The sequence below is a fragment of the Dermacentor andersoni genome, chromosome 6 (assembly GCF_023375885.2).
Source record: "Dermacentor andersoni chromosome 6, qqDerAnde1_hic_scaffold, whole genome shotgun sequence".
Classification (NCBI taxonomy): Eukaryota; Metazoa; Arthropoda; class Arachnida; order Ixodida; family Ixodidae; genus Dermacentor; species Dermacentor andersoni.
The window spans coordinates 158027393-158046127 of NC_092819.1; the positions used below are offsets into that span (position 1 = coordinate 158027393).

At 41.7% G+C, this 18735-nt stretch overlaps 1 long non-coding RNA gene across 8 annotated transcripts in view; it reads right to left on the reverse strand.

Moving 5' to 3' along the window:
* Positions 1 to 12692, reverse strand: part of LOC129383518 (uncharacterized) — a 46509-nt gene extending 33817 nt beyond the window's left edge. For 4 of the 8 annotated variants that reach the window (XR_011895297.1, XR_011895301.1, XR_011895300.1 and 1 more), the window contains exons 1-2: positions 3339 to 4017; positions 2285 to 2409 (exon numbers count right to left, since the gene is read on the reverse strand). This is a non-coding gene — a long non-coding RNA (uncharacterized lncRNA). Of the gene's footprint in view, positions 1 to 2284; positions 2410 to 3338; positions 4018 to 12605 lie in introns of those variants that run through there. The other 4 variants (XR_011895302.1, XR_011895303.1, XR_011895304.1 and 1 more) reach the window with 3 other exon arrangements.
* Positions 12693 to 18735: the final 6043 nt, after the last annotated feature.

Genomic DNA, 18735 nt, shown 5'->3' on the forward strand with positions numbered 1-18735 from the left:
ATTTGCAATGTTGTTAGAACTTCAAAAATAAATTTTTTGTTGTAAGGCACAGCTAGTAAACAACTATAGTAAGAATTTCATTTAAAGTTGGAGGAATGGTACAATTCTTCGCATTCTGGGGAGTTAAAAAGAGTGGAATTAAGAGATCTCAACTCTGTCAAGTAGGAATGAAATGGAGGGCCCTGCCCCATTCTGCAACTTTACTGTGGACCAGTGTATGCCAACATGGCAAGTAAGAAAAAAAATTGGGTATTTCATGGTGCGTGTAGATCCATAGACTTTTGTTCCCAACGGTATCTTTTGATGACATGCTCAGGCTTTTTTTTTTCTAGTCACTTGTTGCACTTTAATGCGATAAAATCTACTTGAACCTCTCTCTTGTGGTTGCAAGATCCGCAGGCGAGCTGGTTCCCTCAATCGGCTGCCACCACCCAGTCCCTACTCATCACATAACCATATCTTGTGAACATTATATACATCTTTTTTTTTCACCTCCTAGCATTTTGGGTGATATCCTGAGTGATGAAAACAAGCAATACATAAAATCAGCAACATCTATCATTACGTCAGATTCATAACAATAGTGCTGCCGCTACATTGTTTTAGCTTTCTATACTAAATAAACTCACTGGGTCTGCGCTCGGTGTGGGCAGGGGTAAGCTTGAACACGTAAGTTTTTGGTAACATTCATAACAAAGCAAACAAGCTTTCAGGACTATAAACCTTTGAGCCGCATCAGCTACGTGGGAGCAAAATATACATTAAAAAAAACTGGGAAAAAAGGCACACTGTTATGTGCCACTAATCCTTTCCTAAAAAGCTGCAAGAATTTTAGGCAGTTTTGATAGAATTATAGCATGGCACAAAGCTAATGGTGCTGTGCATTTGGTCACCGCAAGCAGCTGTACATTGTTAACCTCTCTGGTCAATCATGTCTGCTGCAGAAGCATCCCTAGTATGTCTACAAATTTCAAGATACTTGATTTAGTGCAGTATCACTCTTTGTTGGCCTTTTTATCAGACTGACGCAGAAGTGGGAGCACTGTACACTGTTCACATTTTCTTTGAGCGCAAAAGATAAGTATGCGTTGTATTCACCACTAATAGAACATATTTAATGCTGTTCTTAAGTTTACAGTCTTACAGCACATGACACAGGTATTCATGACAAATCTGTCCATGTCATACAGACAGCTGAAATTTCAAATGAAACACTACTTTCCTCCCTCTCGAGAAAGTGCCACACCCAGCCAGAGTCAAGGCAACACAAACAAACAGTGCGACGCAAAACACAGTCTTAAAAGTGTCGCTCACCATGACGCATTACTTCAGTAAATCGCACAATTCAGAATGCGCAATGCCATGGTGGAAAATGTGCCACGCAACAAAACTGGATAAGAAAAAAAAAATGGGTGGTGCTAGTCACGTGAACCCGATGTGGTTCTTCGGCTCAAGTATGTGACAAGGCAAGGAAGGAACGTCGCTTGCGGATGCTACTCCAGGCAGAGGGAGAGAGTGTCTCTGTTGGCAGTCATGCTCACCTCATGGTGGTATGGTAAGAGGGCATTCAATTTCTTCTGTCTCCTCTAATAATAAACCAGTTTAAAAGATTATTTCGGTAAAACAATGCGAGAAGTCTGAAGTCATTACTCAAAACATTCATTGTGGATATGAAGTCCAATGCATGTGGAACTGTCAAAAGTGGTTCACTCATATTCTTCTCATCTACTTTCAAGAAATTTCACTCTAAATTGACCTAGACCTCTGCATTGTCACAGACAGCAGGAAGCAACCTTGAAGTCTGTTGAATTCCTCATTAATGCATGAAAATCCAGGATGCAACAGCAAAGTAAGTCTACTACACATAACTCTATCTCTCCATCTTCACCTCTGCATTCAGGCAATGAAATTCAGTTTTTACCATAGCGAACATGAGATGTTTACTTGTTGGAGATGCAGCTCTTAGCCTGCCTACGTGACTGTGATATTTAAAAAGGATGCCAGTTATTTAAAACTATGTTATTATTAAAAAAAATAACATCTTTCATGTTCGTAACATGCCAGGAGGCAATAATCACCTTGAAAAGTAATTGTGTCCCATGGCTCTATTCGGGTCTCAAGAAGCTTTAAATTGCAGTGTAAACTAAAACTTGCTAGGGGGCCTGATCAAAGGCCCTAAAAAAACAGGCCAAACAGGGGGCTAAATGTTTCTTCAATAGGATAGAAAGCTTTCGATGGAAAGTTAACACCAAATATAAATGAAAATATATTACTTCAGACTTACCACCAGACTTTCACAATTCGAGTCTTGTTCTCCAAGATGCATTGCCATTCCGATTTGTCCAGCTAGCGAGAAATGCAGTTCGTATTGCCTCCGCCAATGTGTTGCAAATGCACATGTGATGAACTCTACAAAATGAGAGCAGCATTGAAGAGAAACTGAGCATCTGAAAGTGCACGCACTGTTGCTTCTACGCACAATATGGAACTAAACAGCAGGGGTAAATTTCGTTAAAAGAAATTTCGTTCATATTGAAACATAAGTTGACTCTGAATATAAGACAACCCCTTACTTCAAGACATCGCATTACAGCCCCGTTTATAATGGAAAACTACGTTTTATAAAAAATTGGAACTGAAAGCACCATGCACCGCTTGGCTTTTGTGTACCATGCAGAAATTCTAGATTCTAAGCTTTTGTTTTAAATGTAACGAACCTCGTCAAATTTGGTGCAGTGGTTGCCGAGAAAAACGAATACTCCGTTTACATGTATTTAGATCGGAACACCCGAGCTAAAGCTTCCTCTTAAACGCGCCCGCCACGCGGATATGGTGTCTAGAAGCCTATCTTGACACCATAACGCGGAGGCATTGCCGAGCCCAAACCGACGGAGCAGTACGGGATCCCCATTTTGTCTGCTGGAGGCACCGCCAAATTATACTAAACAAACAAACGTTGCGTACACTTAGTACACGCGCAAATTTCCTCTTTATAGCGACAAGGTAGGGGACTGTGGCTTGCACTGGCAGCCGGCTTTACCTATGCGCCGCCAGTCTGGTTCCTCAGACGTGTAACGATTGCGACAGTGTACGCGGCGGAAAAAGCACCTGGGACTTCTGCAAGACCAGACAAAACCTTGCCTCTGTGCATTATCTAACTCCTTCTCATTACCGTTAAACAAAACTCGAGAACGCAGTCAAGAATTTCGCATTGAGCTGAGAGTACGCTGCACAAGGTCTACTGAAAGACGGAACTTTTAACGACAGCTTGTAGACTAACTTCAAGATGTATCGATAAGTAACGGTTCAATAACTGTAGAATAAAGACGTCCACTTGCCTGTCTGTTCACGCCAATACCGCAAGCTCTTTTCAGAAGCACGAGACGGGCGCTGTAAAGCATCGAGACAGTTCATTCGGCGAAATTAACCGCTTGCATTTCCAATGCAGCGAAAAATCAAGTGAACGCTTAGTGTGTATTAACGATGTTGACGATGCAGTCGGCCATTTTGGGAAGTTTTAGGCATGGATCGGCTTGGCTATAGATGCGCACAATCTTTGGAAGCGACTTTTTTGTTGTTGTTGCCAGACGAACTTAACTTTTTTTTTACTAAAAATCGCTGTGTTAAACTTTTTTTTTTTTAAAGAGAAGATATGTTTATCGTGAAGGTATGGTGGCTAGCATACACTCTTAAGCATAATTACACGCTTTTGTCACAACGATAATCATCATCTGTCTTGTCCGCATTTCCTGTCTTTAACGCGGCGAGCCCGGTACTTTCCAGTAACGAACGGCATGCGCGTTATCAGAATGACATGGCATTCCCGACTGGAAAGTAGCGGGCGCGGCGCTTTGAAGAAAGGAAACGCAAGCAAGGCAGATGACGATTATCGTTGTGTGGCAGAGGTACGCTCCAAAGGGTTATCTCTGCCACACAACAATAATCGTCACTCTTACACTCTAAAAACAGTTGCACCCTTTGGGGTGTATATTTGCCACACAACGATAATCGTCATTTGTTTTGTACGCATTTCCTTTCTTAAACGCGGCGAGCCCGGTATTTTCCAGTAACGAACAGCATGCACGTTATCAGCATGACATAGCATTCCCAACAGGAAAGTAACGAGCGCAGCGTTTTCAAGGAAATGCAGGCAAGACAGATGACAATTATTGTTGTGGCAAACATACACTCTAAAGGGTGTAAACTTTTCTTACACCCTTAAAACGGTTGCACCCTTTGGGGTGTATATTTGTCCCACAACAATAATCGTCATCTGCCTTGCTTGCGTTTCCTTTCTTGAAACTCGGCGCTCGCTACTTACCTGTCGAGAATGCTGCGTCACACTGATAACGCGCATGCCGTTCGTGACTGGGAAGTACCGGGCTCGCAGCGTTAAAGAAAGGAAACGCGGGCAAGACAGATGACGATTATTGTTGTGGGACAAGATACGCCCCAAAGGGTATAAATTTTTCTAAGAGTGTAGAGCTTACACTCTCAGGCAAAGTTACACCCTTTGGAGTGTAGGACACACTTTCGATCGGGATAGAATTTCTCAGTCGTGAATGGCTCTTTTGAGGCATCTGCCGGAGGGAAGCCATCGGGGTAGTGAATTTCGATGCGGATGGGACTTGATCGAGATCAAAAGTGGCCATGTGACACAGGTCTACTCTCTTAAAAAAAGTTTACACCCTTTGGAGCTTATCTTGTCCCATAACGATAATCGTCGTCTGCATTGCTTGCGTTTCCTCCCTTGAAAACTCTGCAGTTTCCTGTCGAGAATCCTTTGTCAAGCTTATAATGCGCATCCGTTCGTGACTAGGAAGTACCGAGCTCGCAGTGTTAAAGAAAGGAAATACGGGCGACACAGATGATGATTATTGTTTGGGGTCAAAATACAACCGAAAGGGTGTATATAAGAGCGTAGCAGTTCCATGCACTTCAGCATAGAAACAGAGTCTACTGAAATAGAGAATTGTCATTAGGCATATTGTGCAAAAAAGAAAAAGAAATACAGTAAAACCTAGTTTATAGACATGTACAATAACAGTGCTTGCCTATCAAAACTATTTCATACTCCACCGCATTTGTAATGAACTGTTCTCCTGCGTCCGTTAAGCATGTCACCACTATCCAGCATCATAAAGATGTGCTCTTCCGATAAATATGCCTTTCTATAAAATGGAGTCTTATAAAAAGTCATACAATCTTGGCAGTTCATTGAATAACCAACTATGTTAAGAATAACTGTAGAAAGTTTAAGTGAAAATATTGCAAAAAGATTTGCTCATATGCTTGTTGGTATATAAAGGAAATGCAATAACACGGGTCCAGAGAAAAAAAAAATTGAAATGCCGGCAGTGCTTACAAAAAACATGAGCAGAGCTAAAAATTCTCAAGATTCATAGCTACCTTCTCTCCTTCTGATTTTAATTCTTGTCAGCTTGTTTTGCACCATCAGCATGGTAACTGCAGGCCTTCACAGTTAGCATCTGGTGATTTGCAAGACTATTTTGCTTGTGTAAAGGCCAAGTTCCATTTAAGCTTGTTCCAACACATTATGCATTCCTCTCTTGCAGGCACGAACCCAGGTGGTGGGAGCCCTGCCCGCCCCCTCCCCGCCACCACTCCTCACACATTCCTAAAGCATCGCCAAATGAATTTTGATATTTGACAGCTATTGAGCTGCCATTTTGCTGCCTTTTTTCACTCCTTTTGGATGATAGTAGTTATCGGCATTTCTTGGGGTGTGAAGGCCAGTTTTCTCATAGATTCGGTGCCTGCGCGATGAATTCAAGATGCCTTTAGTTTTCACCATCTATTCAACAGTCACGTGCATCGCTGTTGCTTCGTTAGTTAAACCTTCTTTGTTTAGACTGATACATGGACCAGGAAAGGGATTCGTTTCTTAGTCAGCTGGTCTGTATGCTCGTGGAACGAGTTGCAGTCAGAGAAAACACCAATTGCATTTACCTTTTCCCTTTGCTTCATTATTTCCTTGCGTGGCGGCTCGCCGCAACGCTGGCGAGCTGAAACAATATACCCGCGATATGGGTTAGATAAAGTGGAAAATAAAATAATGCCAAACAGCGTCAATCATGAAACCCTGCAATAACCCTTAAACCCATAAGCAATATGACTCATGCGTAACCTCATCTGGTTTTTCCCTAATTGTACAGCACTTTTCGTGCAAAATTGGCAACTGGAAACAAGAGTCACAAGGAGCTGAGAAATTAAACAATCTACTAAAGGAGAGAGCCAAGGCAACAGCCAAAGAGGAAAATAAAGCAAAAATTAACAAATTTAACCGTTTATGAAAATAATTATGGATAAACATCTTTTTATTTAAAGAAGAAGTAGAGTAAACGCTACCAGAAGTAGGGAACAATTCCGTGTGTCTTGAATGACGCTTCTACAGTTACCAGTCAAACCGCCTGATGTTGCCACTTCTCTGCTGTGCTTATGTGGGCTTTTTTCTAACCTTTCACGGTGGGTGCAGCATGTCTAGAACCCCAGTGTCCTGCGCTCTATGCGGTTGCACAGGACTGGCGGCCACGCATCGTTACACAACTTCCCAAATAACAATAAGAGTCAGTTCTGGCACTTGGTAGAGCAGTAAACGAGGGATCTAAAAGAAATGTGATTGTTCCGAAAATATATATTTCTCTATAATTCTTCTAGAGGTAATTCAAAAAACGCAACTATAGTCGGATGCAACCTAAGTTGCAGCGAAGCTCCGCCCATGGCCTCATAACTGCCAACCACTGTTCCTCTGTGAGGCCGCAAATAATTCATACTTCAAAATTTTCCTGTTAGGCAAATAAGGCAGTAACCACAAAAATAAAATTATTAGCACGTAATTTTATACATTTTCCCTCGCCTATTAAAGTATAATGGCGAAAGTCGAATTCTTTATTGAACTGAAAATTATAAAATGCTTGCTTTGCTGCAACTATTTGTTTTCAAGTTTCAGTGCAGTTGGCAGTGAAGTTTCATGAGTAAAACGGGTTCAGCGGTGAGATGAACTGTACCGCAGACTTTTGAAGAGTGAAATGCTCAGACTCCATACACTTTGTCCGTGTCTGTTGCACACCTCATTGCTTCCGCCAATGAAAAGGCTCTTCAAGAACAGCAGGCTGTCCGGGTCTATCAAGCACAACGCATTGTTGAAAAGGCCACATGACGTTGATTTTGTTTGCTTTTGTGATTGGCTGGCTAAGTAACACAACCCCGCGTGGTTCATGTGCCATGGTTGCTATGTATTCTACTATAGAAATCTTTAATTTACATTTTCGCTTGTTTACTTGTTCTTGGCAGTGTTCTTCCTGTGGTTCTTTCCAGCGTGAGTCCATTTGATGTGGTTCTTGTTTGCCATGTAAAGTAGAAGTGCATTTCACAGGCCTACCTGTGAGATGCACCTTAATTTCATTTCTCTTTTCGGGTTTATGTGTCTTTATGGTGAATGGTGGGCATTATTCATATTTGTATAATAAATGTACCCCCCCCTAATTTGCATAGGAAAGAGACCTATGGTTGCCCCCCCCCCCCCTGAAAAAAATTACTGGGTACACGCCTCCTCTGTTGCCATTGATGAAATGACGCAGAGGAATGCATAGAGCAAACTTTAGAGTCGGAAGGCTCGCATCGATGTCACAGGTTGTCCTTTCCCATTATGCACCATTAAAAGCACTCATTGGGGTTAAAACAATGTTTGACTAGTTGCTAACATATTTCATAGTTTCCTTCCAGCACAGACCCTCACTCCAGAATGCTGCGGTCACACTGAACATCAATTTCCAAGTTTCAGTGCGCTTCCTGAACCGCTCCCTCTGCCAGATCCATCCACAGTAATTTTGGGTAGTTATTCCCGTAAAACTTCCGGGTCCCTTGCCTTGGCACTCAACCTCAGTACACTGTAGCTACTAGTATAGATGAGAAAATTATGCCGTATAAACAGAATAAAAGGCAATTTCCTAAACATGCAAAAGCATGCAAGTTCCTTTAACGCGCAAAAAGCATGGATAGCAGGCATATTTCTAATTTAGTGTGTTCACTGTGTGAAAGCTTACATTTACATATATGGAAGCATAGAACGAATGTTTCAAAGCATTAATTACATCCTTGAGCTTAATAATTAACATAAAAATTTCTATATAATTTGGGCAATCTAATCTTGCACATAAAACCAATTCATTCAGTTTTGCAGACACTAAGTGGCCTCACAAGTTTCACTATGTCTTTTGGAAGAACGACACAGGAACATAATTTCTGCTGCAAAATGTTTTCCAGTAAAACATCTAATTGGGAAGAAAAGCATTCTAAAAAAAAATACAGGGTTTTCAACTTACCTATCCCAAATGAAATATGCAGTAATTTTTGCCAGTCTGTCTTTTACAGTTCTTTTAACAAAGAAATTATTGCCATGTGATGCTTTGTGCACTACACACAAAATACAGTGAATGACAATGCCATTCATGCTTAAAAGAAAAAAGAACATTGCTTCCCAAGTGTTGCTAGCGGCTACTTCCTAATATGGGTTGTAGGCACTTAAAGTTCAAAATTATCAAGTGGAAATGAGAGTGAAGAAAGGCAAATACGGAGGTTAAAGTGAAAACACTGTATTAGGCACACCTGCAACTAATAGAGAAGAAAACTCAACTAACAACCCCATGGAGGTACTAGCAGAAGTGAAAAAGTATGGAAAAAGAATAAACGAAACACTAAATCGGAAGTCAGTCGATACACAAACAGATACGCTGAACATTGATGGCACTCTTGTAGATGGTACGGAACTTGCGGACCGTTTTAACAACTTTTTTGTTAAAGTAGGATGCATAGATCACAACATTCATGATACAATGCATGCCGCTTCATTAAAAGAATCTTTATTCCTAAAGCCTACTAGCATCCCTGAGGTGATTACAACATTTTCATCCTAGAAAAATAGCCATAGTCGAGACCTAGATGATTTAGAAATTAGGCCAATTAAGTGCGTCATAGACTTACTTGCACCTGCAGTAATGCACATTTTTAATATTTCCCTGTCAACCGGAGTTTTCCCGCATAATATGCAGGTAGTGAGAGTAATAGTTCACAAAGGAGGTGACAAAAATAATATGGGCAATTATCGGCCAGTATCTATACTTCCTGTGCTATCAAAGGGACTCGAAAAAATTGTTAACTTTCGTATTGATAATTTTAAGCAAAAACATAGCCTGCTAACCGACTGTCAACACGGGTTTAAGAAAAAGCGGTCTACGGAAACTGCTTTAAGTATACAGAAGGAGCTTATTCTAGAGAACACTGAAAAAAAAAAAGTCTGACTTTAGGGTTATACTTAGACTTCAGCAAAGCCTTTGATAGGGTCAACCAGAAATTGCTGCTGATAAAGCTGGAAAAATATGGCTTCCGAGGAATAACACTTGAACTTATCTGATCTTATTTAGAAAGCCGACATCAGTTTGCTGAAATTAATGAGAACAGATCGCAGATAAAATCTTTGACAGCGGGTGTGCCCCAAGGTAGCATTCTTGGCCCGATACTTTTCCTGTATTACATTAATGATATTGTACAAGTGAGCGATATGTGTAAACTTGTCGCGTATGCAGATGATCGCTCTGTTTTCTTTATAGGTAAAGATTTAAAAGAAATAACGCCTATAGCAAGCTCCGTTTGTTATGGACTTCGAGCATGGTCTAAGGCAAACCGCCTCATCCACAATGAAACCAAAACAAATGCGTTATTTTTCATGCTCCGGGAAGTTCTACTACATTGCCAGATAACATTGTGTGGGGTACGTATAAAATTACCATTACGTCATCCATAAAAACCGTAGGCGTAATATTCACAGTGCATATGTCTTGGAATGAACACGTTAGTCATGTTTGCTCAAAGGTACGAAAAGTTGTTGGTGTGTTAAATTGCAATAGGCTCAAAGGTACGAAAAGTTGTTGGTGTGTTAAATTGCAATAGAAGTGCATTACCTTTTAAAGTTAAGCGTCTCATTTATCATGCTCTTTTCCATTCACACCTCAGTTACTGTTCACTTATATGGGGTAACACTACAGCGCAAAATATTCAAATGCTGGAAATACTTCAAAAGAAAGCAATTCGGGCGATAGCCAAAGTTTCTTTTTTTCGAGCATACGCAAGAGCTTTTCCAACAAAACAGAATAATCAGAGCCCGTGACATATATAAATTCAATACATTACTAAGCTATAGAAATGCTATGCTGGGAAAGCTCGATTCATTCCTAGCCCTGGCAACTCTACAACAGACTAGAAGTGCATATTCATATCGTCACCAGGCACCACACACATACTAATTATGGCTGCCAATGCCTTAAACATACACTACCTTCCCTACTTAACTATTTTAACCAACAAGATGTTGATGTGTTATCTCTAAACAAAACTAAAATATTGGATTTGTTCTTATAGATGTGTATTGTTAACTGCTCTAACAGTTCCGCAGAACTTATCATATACTCTCGTTGTGTTTATACGTTCACACTTGTAACTATTATTCCTAGAATCCAGGTTTCCGCTGCAGTGATTGTGCCTGGACTACGTGGTAGGGTTCTGCGTTGTAAACTGGATGCTGCAAAGGGCGTCTTCGCGTTTGTTAAAATTCAAGGATGTGACGAGGCCCTGGGCTATGTTGCCGAGATGTCTGTTGTGAAAGCAGCAGCCTATATGCAGATATTTTTTTTTAAACATAGATGCACATATAGATTTGCAAGTATGTAAAATAATTTCTAAAGAAAAGAACATTTCCTGATGGTAACTTGTGTTTATTTTACAGTTCTGTGAAATTTGTTATATTTATATATGTATGTGTGTGTATGTATATAGAAGGGTTGAAATCTGGGCCAGTTGGTACATACATGAACGAAAAAACCAGTCAAAAGCACAAAGGACAAGCGGAGTCTTGTTTTTTCATGCTATGTGATTAGCGATGATGCAGTTGCGCATGCTCTGCTGGCCTTGCTGGGACTACACCGATTCTAATAAACCTCAGTTGATAGTCCAGTCGTTGTGGTGTGAACCCCTCCTCTTGTCCTTTGTGTTTTTGATTGGTTTTTTCGTTCAAGTATGTATATATGTATATATATATGTATACATACATTGCTTTTGCATTCTTATGATATATGCGACTGAGTATGTGTTAAATAATAATATGCAAGATAACAGATTATATATGTATACTGGGAGTCATTTGACACAGCTGTATTATAACTAGTTTCTATGTAATAATATGAAAATTTCTATATGTATTTGTGTTTATAAATACTCTTATATCCACACTTTAAACGTGATTGTATTGCTACACCAGCCGCTTTCGTGCCTGTCTGGGAGACCGGAGCTTTGTCAAGCCGAAGAGATTTCGGCTTTTTTCCGGCTCTCCCTTTTTCACCTTGTATCCAGTGGTGAAAATAAAAATCATGATGATGATAATGTAGCAGAATACGGTCACAAAACTGAAATGCCACTGTACTGAATTTTGTTAAACTGAAAGGCATTTGAATTGGGTTGAATGGTGTTTCGATGGGGGATATAAAAAAGTTTGTACAGCTGAATAATTTGTTTAAGTGACATTCAAGTGGTAGTTTACTATATATTGGTTTTCTTGGATAAAAAATTTAGTTGGAAACAGTGCCTTGTATGTCCTCATTTTTTCTGAAACATTGCTCGATGAACAAGAGGCGCAAAAAGACGCCTTTCTATTTGGTCTCTTCCGACCTAACTGGCATTTGGCGAATATCTCTTGCGTGCGGGAGAAAATAAGGAGGGGGGGGGGGTGTATATTGGAAAAAATTTGGCAGTGTCTGGCTCCTCCTGGGGTGGTGTTAAAGGTGTGTATGAACCACTGCTTAGATAAATGGAACTCGGTACCTTTTTCTCAGTACAAACATTCGTGAATGTTCACTTCTTATTCCAGCAGTTTAAAAATGTCTGGATAGGCCCTATATCACAATATGTCCCAAGCCTCCTATTTTTTTTCTTTATTTAAGAGGACTTGAAATCTTTCGAACTTCAATGTTAATGAAAAGAATGTTACAACTTTCAATAGCAGGGGATCGCTATTATCAAGACTCCACAAAATGATGCAAAAAGAGCTGTTCTGCCATGAACAATTTTAAATATTTTAATTCTGAGAAGCAGTTATTAAGTTTTGAGGAGAACATTTTTTGAATGTATGTTCCAGCTTGTAAACCGCGCACAAACTATTTGAGGGCAGTAAGAAGATTTTCTATTGTTTAATATCAAGAGTTGACAAACAGCCACAGTTCAGCAATGTCATGTGTTTTTTTCATTTTGAAGAGCAAAAATTATCTCAACATATCTGAGCTATCAACACTACAATAGTTCATGACGTTAGCCATTCATCAAGTGCGGGACCAAGTTTACAATTTTTATCCTGTGAACTTTTAGTTGGTCTAATAGGGCGATGGTTCATCTCAATACCCCCATTCACCAGAGGGCTACAGGATTGGGACACCACCTGGGCATATGTAGGAATAAAATTAAGGCACTGACTATGTGGGCAATAAAGCTATGAAGGGATGGTCAGAACATAGGCAGTAAGCTTTATCATGGTACCACACCTATTAGTGCTGCTGCTGCCTTGCCCGCTGAAGAGGGGCAATACAGTGGCGATAGTCTTGTAGACAGTGCCATCGACATCATGATGATAGAAAAGTCTGAAATGGCATCATTGTGTACATTATTCAAATAGCCCAGTGGGTCACTGGACAAACTACGGCTGTCTCCCAAACAGAAGATAAATCAGTCCATGCTTGCATGGAGGAAAAATTGCACAAGCTTAGCAGGAGTCAATGGGATTAACAAGATTCCACTGTAACTGGAATGAGAAAATACTGCGTTATAATTGACTTACAGTGCAGTGTTAAGCACGACAGCAGCACTGCATTAAAGCATCAATGTTCTAATTGATTTTCCTCAAACATGTTATGGTCGACTTTTAGTGACTAAGCAGCACTTGTATAAAGGCACCAAGCTGGTTTGCTTCAAGAAGTGACTTCTGATCTATACTTTGAGAAAAAAAATTGTTGCACTTATTGCTGGTTCATTGGCATGCATCTTACTCAGTAACAGAAACTCAGCAAGTGGACCTACTTGGCTTCGACCTTCAGGGTGACAGATAGATGGGCATTGACATGTACAGTCAAAGACATAAGAAAATGCCTGGGACCTCCAAAATCGTTCGTAATACTGGCCACTTCGTTGTAAAGATTGTACACCATACCGCCGCTAACAATGGAGCAGGCTGGACATGTTAAAGAAGAGAGAACCCTTATTCTATGAATTAAGGGACACTTAGTGAAATAGGTCACTATTTTTGTTTATGGTTTGTGTGGATGAATGTGCGACTAACATGTCACTAACATTGCTCAAGTTTAATGTTATTGACGCATGCGCAGCAGGAGTTGAACGACGATGACTCACCTTCCCTTTCTTCTTTTACTCTCTTTATGCCCATTGCGAATTGTATATATTTGTGCATGCTTCAATAAAGGTGTTGTCGGCAGTCAGCGCTCGTTCTGTGTCCTTCCTTGTCCATGTTTTTTGGCGCTCTTTTAAATATGAAACATCTTTAGTGGCTTTCTTGATGACCGACGCCGGAATTCTATGGCAGACATCTGTTATCCTTGCCTTGAACTAATCTGACCTCCATCTCAATTACGTAAGCACGATCATTCGCATAAATAACCCCAAAGAAAGAAATCGAGTGGAGAGAGGTCAGATGACCTAGCGGGCCAATTCACAGGCCCGTGCCTTCCAATCTATTGCGCACTGAAAGTCGCATCCAGCCAGTTTTGTGCTTGGCTGCTGCTGTGTGCGGGCGCCCCATCTTGCTGGTACCACAGAAGCGGAAGAGGTGACAGCGGGACTTCACAGAGAAACTCATCCACCACTCCTACAAGGATTTTGTTGATGTAACCCTGTCCAGTGAGTATGTGATCGAAGAAAATGAGACCGATTATAGCACCAGCATAAATTCCGAACCACAATTTGGGCAACTACTGGTACTGGTGCCTATTGCACTTCACACATCATGGATTGGAGTCCCTCCACTAGTGTGCATTATGCAAATGTACCTAGGCGTTTCGGCGAAAATTGGCTTCATCTGTGCACATGATGTTGCTGGTGGTGGTGGTGATAACTTTATTGCACACAGGGGAGTTGCGGACACGCAGGTCCTTGGGCCCCCGCACGGCCCCACTGCACTCAAACGTTCATGTCCCGGAGGCTCATGACGCTGGCAGCCCGGCCTGTGGCGATGGCTTGCTTGGCCGGGTCCTCGGAGCGCAGTAGGGTCTCCCAAGCCTCCCAAGTAGTAAGGTGCTCCAGGCCCCGCGGGGGAGGATCCGCCGGGCAGAGGAAAAGAATGTGATCGAGAGTGGCTTTTGGGTGGTGGCAGAGGGTACAGGAGGGGTCGGTGTGGACGTGGTGATAGCGCGAGCGTATATAAGGGGAGGGTAAGGTGCGTGTTTGGAGCCCAAAAAGTACGGTGACTCATGGGCTTTTGTGAGAAATATAAACGATTCTACGGGACCCTATCTTCCAAGCATTGTTGCTTGTTAAGGTGGGATGGGTGAAAGGCTGTCATTTAGAATTCTCCGAACTGACGACTTGGAAATTGGTACCTGGGCGGCCATGTCCCGCATGCTAGCATGAGGGTTTGAGGCCATAAATGCTAGAACATCCCTACGAAGGCAAGGACTCAAAGATGGAGTCCTCCGCCGGTTTGTTGAAGCTGCCGGTTTGTCTCAGGTTTTCACAATTTCTGATGATAGTCGATGCATTTGGTCTACCGCCACACTTCCATGAGTGATATACATATTTGCAGTCTTTTTCTTGTTGCCATTTGCAGATGCCAAGGCAAGGATCATGCTTACCGGGTGCTCATTAGAGAAACACATGGCAAATGGGAGGGAACAAAACGCACCTTTAAATCTTTGCACTGACGTCAATTCACTTTTGTGGTGACAGGTTCTGTAGGAAAAAAAAAAGCATCCGTGCACTTTATCTACGCTAAGACAACAGCTATCACAACTTTTTTCCAGGTAACACCAAACGAGACGTGTTACTTCGGCAGGGATGCGGCAGATAAGGCATTAGGTCGATCACAATGTTTTTCTTTATTTCCTTTATTTCGTCCTGGATAACTCAGAGGGAGCATGTTCGAGTGCGCTGCTTTATGATGCGGGTGGGAGCACAGTCACGTGGTATTCTCCATATTTCGCAGGGTTTATTTATCTATCATAAAAAATTAGTACGCAATTAGTACGTCGCTGAAAATATCGCAGTCAGATGTCTCTTGGCTGTGCCTTCAGATGCCTCATTGATAATTTGATAATTAGGATAGTACATCTTGACTTAGATAATTAATTACAATGATCAAATTAAATCTCTATAACGAAAAAATTACTGGAAGCTACTGCTATGTACTGTAAACAATATGCACTAGGTTTTCTTCGAGTAACGCATTGCTCTTTTTAAATCTTAGTGCATTATAATTAATTGGGACACTCTGTATATATTTACGTTTGAATGAAAGTGACGATGTCCCCATCCATAATAAATGTTGTAAATTATTAGAAATGTTCTTTTTTTCATGAGTTGTTGACATTGCTTATTGTAAAGAGAAGCAATACCGAGACACACAACATTTATGTGCATTTCACACGCCGTTGATAAAAGAGTCTGCTGAAGGGGTCACTGAAGTCTATAGGTTTTATTCATGATCAAAAAACCACTCAAAACAATTTGAAGCGTCGTGAGCATACAACAACATATTCATTCTCTAGGCACAGGCTATCCATACCATTAGAAATAATTCTTAATTGGCTACCTCCATCTCTTTCAAAAATATTATAAACTTTGTCCTGTGTGTATACTTAAATATATTGTATATGTGCATGATGTTTACAGTGGAAATTTAAAATAATGTTAAAATAAGAAAGTGCGGATGAGGCAGCCACCGCGAGTGCTTCTGATGGGCGCGTCCCCCTATTGTCACGACTTGAAGAAATAAAGTGACCCGCCGTGATTGCTTTGTGGCTATGGTGTTGGGCTGCTAAGCTCGAGCTCGCCACATCGAATCCCGGCCACAGCGGCCGCATTTCGATGGGGGCGAAATGTGAAAACACCAATGTACTTAGATTTAGGTACATGTTAAAGAGCCCCCCTGTGGTCCAAGTTTTCGGAGTCCCCCACTAAGGGGTGCCTCACAATGAGATCGTGGTTTCGGCACATAAAACCGCATAATTAAATTTTTTTTGCAGGAATAATCGAAAATATGAATTAAAAGCCGTTCAAGTCTGCGCCAACAAGGATGCAGTAAGCTATGAGCCTCAGTAAAATTTTAAGGGAAAAGGTCGAGGAAAGTGAAAAGAAACCTCAAATGATGTGGGTGACAAAGCACTGGTATTGGCACTTTAGGTGTGTGTGGGGGGGAAGGGGGAGGGAGGCTTTGGCTACGCCTGGGGTGGGGGGGCCTCAGCCACCCACCCCCCCTGGAAATCTCCGGAGGGGGCTGGGGCCCCGGAGCCGCCCACATAGTCGCCACCTACGCTGCTATGTTAACATGGATGGTATTATATGTACATTTCTCAAGTGAATAAATTAAACAAAGTACAAGTAGTTCATTTTCATGGTAAGCAACATTGAAGCAATCAATTTTGTGTCCTTCTATTTTAAGGTGAGAGCCTTAGATGCCTATGCTTCAAGGTCCCATAGTGAGGTACAGAAAATATCATGTGACCCAAGGAAGGCCAGAAGCGAACGAAAACATGTCCAGCCATGTATAAGACATGAATAATGATTACCAAAGTTATCACTATGTGGTACGTGTTTTCAAGTTCCTGTGATGATGTCAAAGGTTATTTCAGATGCACCGCTTCATCACTATCATTATATACAGTTCTTTCTTATGTGAATGCACAGCTTGTAGAAGACAGGTAGGTAGAACCATAACACAGAATGGACCGTTTGTTTTATAATGAGTGGGACATTGCACCAAACTGTTAGCCCATGACGGTGAGGTGCTCATTGTTACCAACCTTCCAGTGAAAAAAATATACTTTCGAAGAACTCCCAAGAAAAGAAATGTATACATATTGTTTTATGATGGCCCTTTAGAGTGCGCTTTATGCCTGAGAGAGTGATTGTTGCAAGTTTACAGAGATGCTGAGTGCATAACTGAATCATAGTGTCCGTAATTATGTATGTTGATGCTAGTTTGTCATGATAGATACACAATAGAACAAAACTGTTTAATAGCTAGTGCTGTGGGTAGCTGAACAGTGAAATGCACATTATTGCAGGGACCTGAACTTTAATAAAAGTGGTGACAATAGTAGTCAAAGTTTTCTTATTATTTGTACTAATGCAATGTGAAGACTGGGATCACGATCCTGCCAACGAAAAATGAAAATCAATGATGACAGCAGTCGTTGTCAGCTAAAAGAACTGGGTGGACAGACAGACATGGGAAACCAGCACTTAAGTGGTGTCGGAGCAAAGCTGAAACTTAGGCTGAGCCAAGTAACTTATAAAGGCCGTAGCGCACACGATAGCTGTGCGCAGGTATGGTATACTAGAAATCATCAAGCAGTATCTGCCACATGGTGTTTGCGCATGCTGCCTGCACTATTAGAGATCTCCGACCAAGCTCCTACATCTATACGAATACACAGCTATAAAATGCATGCCGAGATGCAGGATCCGTCCAGTAAAGGGAACAAATTTGCCAGTGGCTTAATATGACATTGACCGACACCTACAGAAGTCGCTTAATCGTTTAAATAATTCGGTGAGAATGACTTGGTTCGACAGGCAAAGTTCTGACTGGTGTTGTATAAGTCGCGGGTCGCTTTTTAACTCGCGACGATAGATTGGATTTTTTACAAGCACTGCTCCAAGAGGGCACATGCTACGGGAGGCCTCAGAAGAGGACCTGAGGTTATAATAAAGCAGGCGGCGCAGGATCCCCAGGGCACCCAAGGGGTAGTGGGGGGGTCAAAGCTGGAAGCAGGGTGGCCCGTAGATTGGAGTGGCGGAGGCCTAAGCGTGGCGGGGGCGTAAGCGTGCCGGACTTAAAATAAATATTATTACGTCCAGCCGCCAACTTGTGACGCTAAGACTTCTGCAACAGCAGTCAGAAGTTTGCCGTTTGACATACTAAGGCAGCAGCGGAAGCCTTCGGACGAAGACACGGAAACGTGAAAAAGAGACCCCACGCTACAAGTTAGTAGTATTTTAAAGTTTAAATTATGGCAATTGAATAACGCGCAACTGAGCCCTCTCCAAGCGTTCGACGCATGGGAAAATTCGCGAGGACGGTAGGATACCAGTGTGACAGGGGCACAAGCAAGGAACGAAAACGAACACAGAGGGCAAACTGTGAAGATGCTATATATTTTGCTACATATGTAATACATGCTATATCTATCAAGTGACTAGTGCCATGCACTAATCTTCAAAGGTCGCAATGCTTTCGCAATGAAATTGTTGACAGTGTGCGTTGTGTGTGTATCTTGTGTTCCGGCGCACTGCTCATCGCGATCACACCCGATCCTGATCGAATTTCGCGGTCGTGATTGCCTCCTTTGGACAAAATGAGCGAGAGACCCAATCGCAGTCGAGAATTTCAATCCGGATTGGTGCCGATCGCGATCAGAAGTACACGTGTGACACTGGTAGTGACAG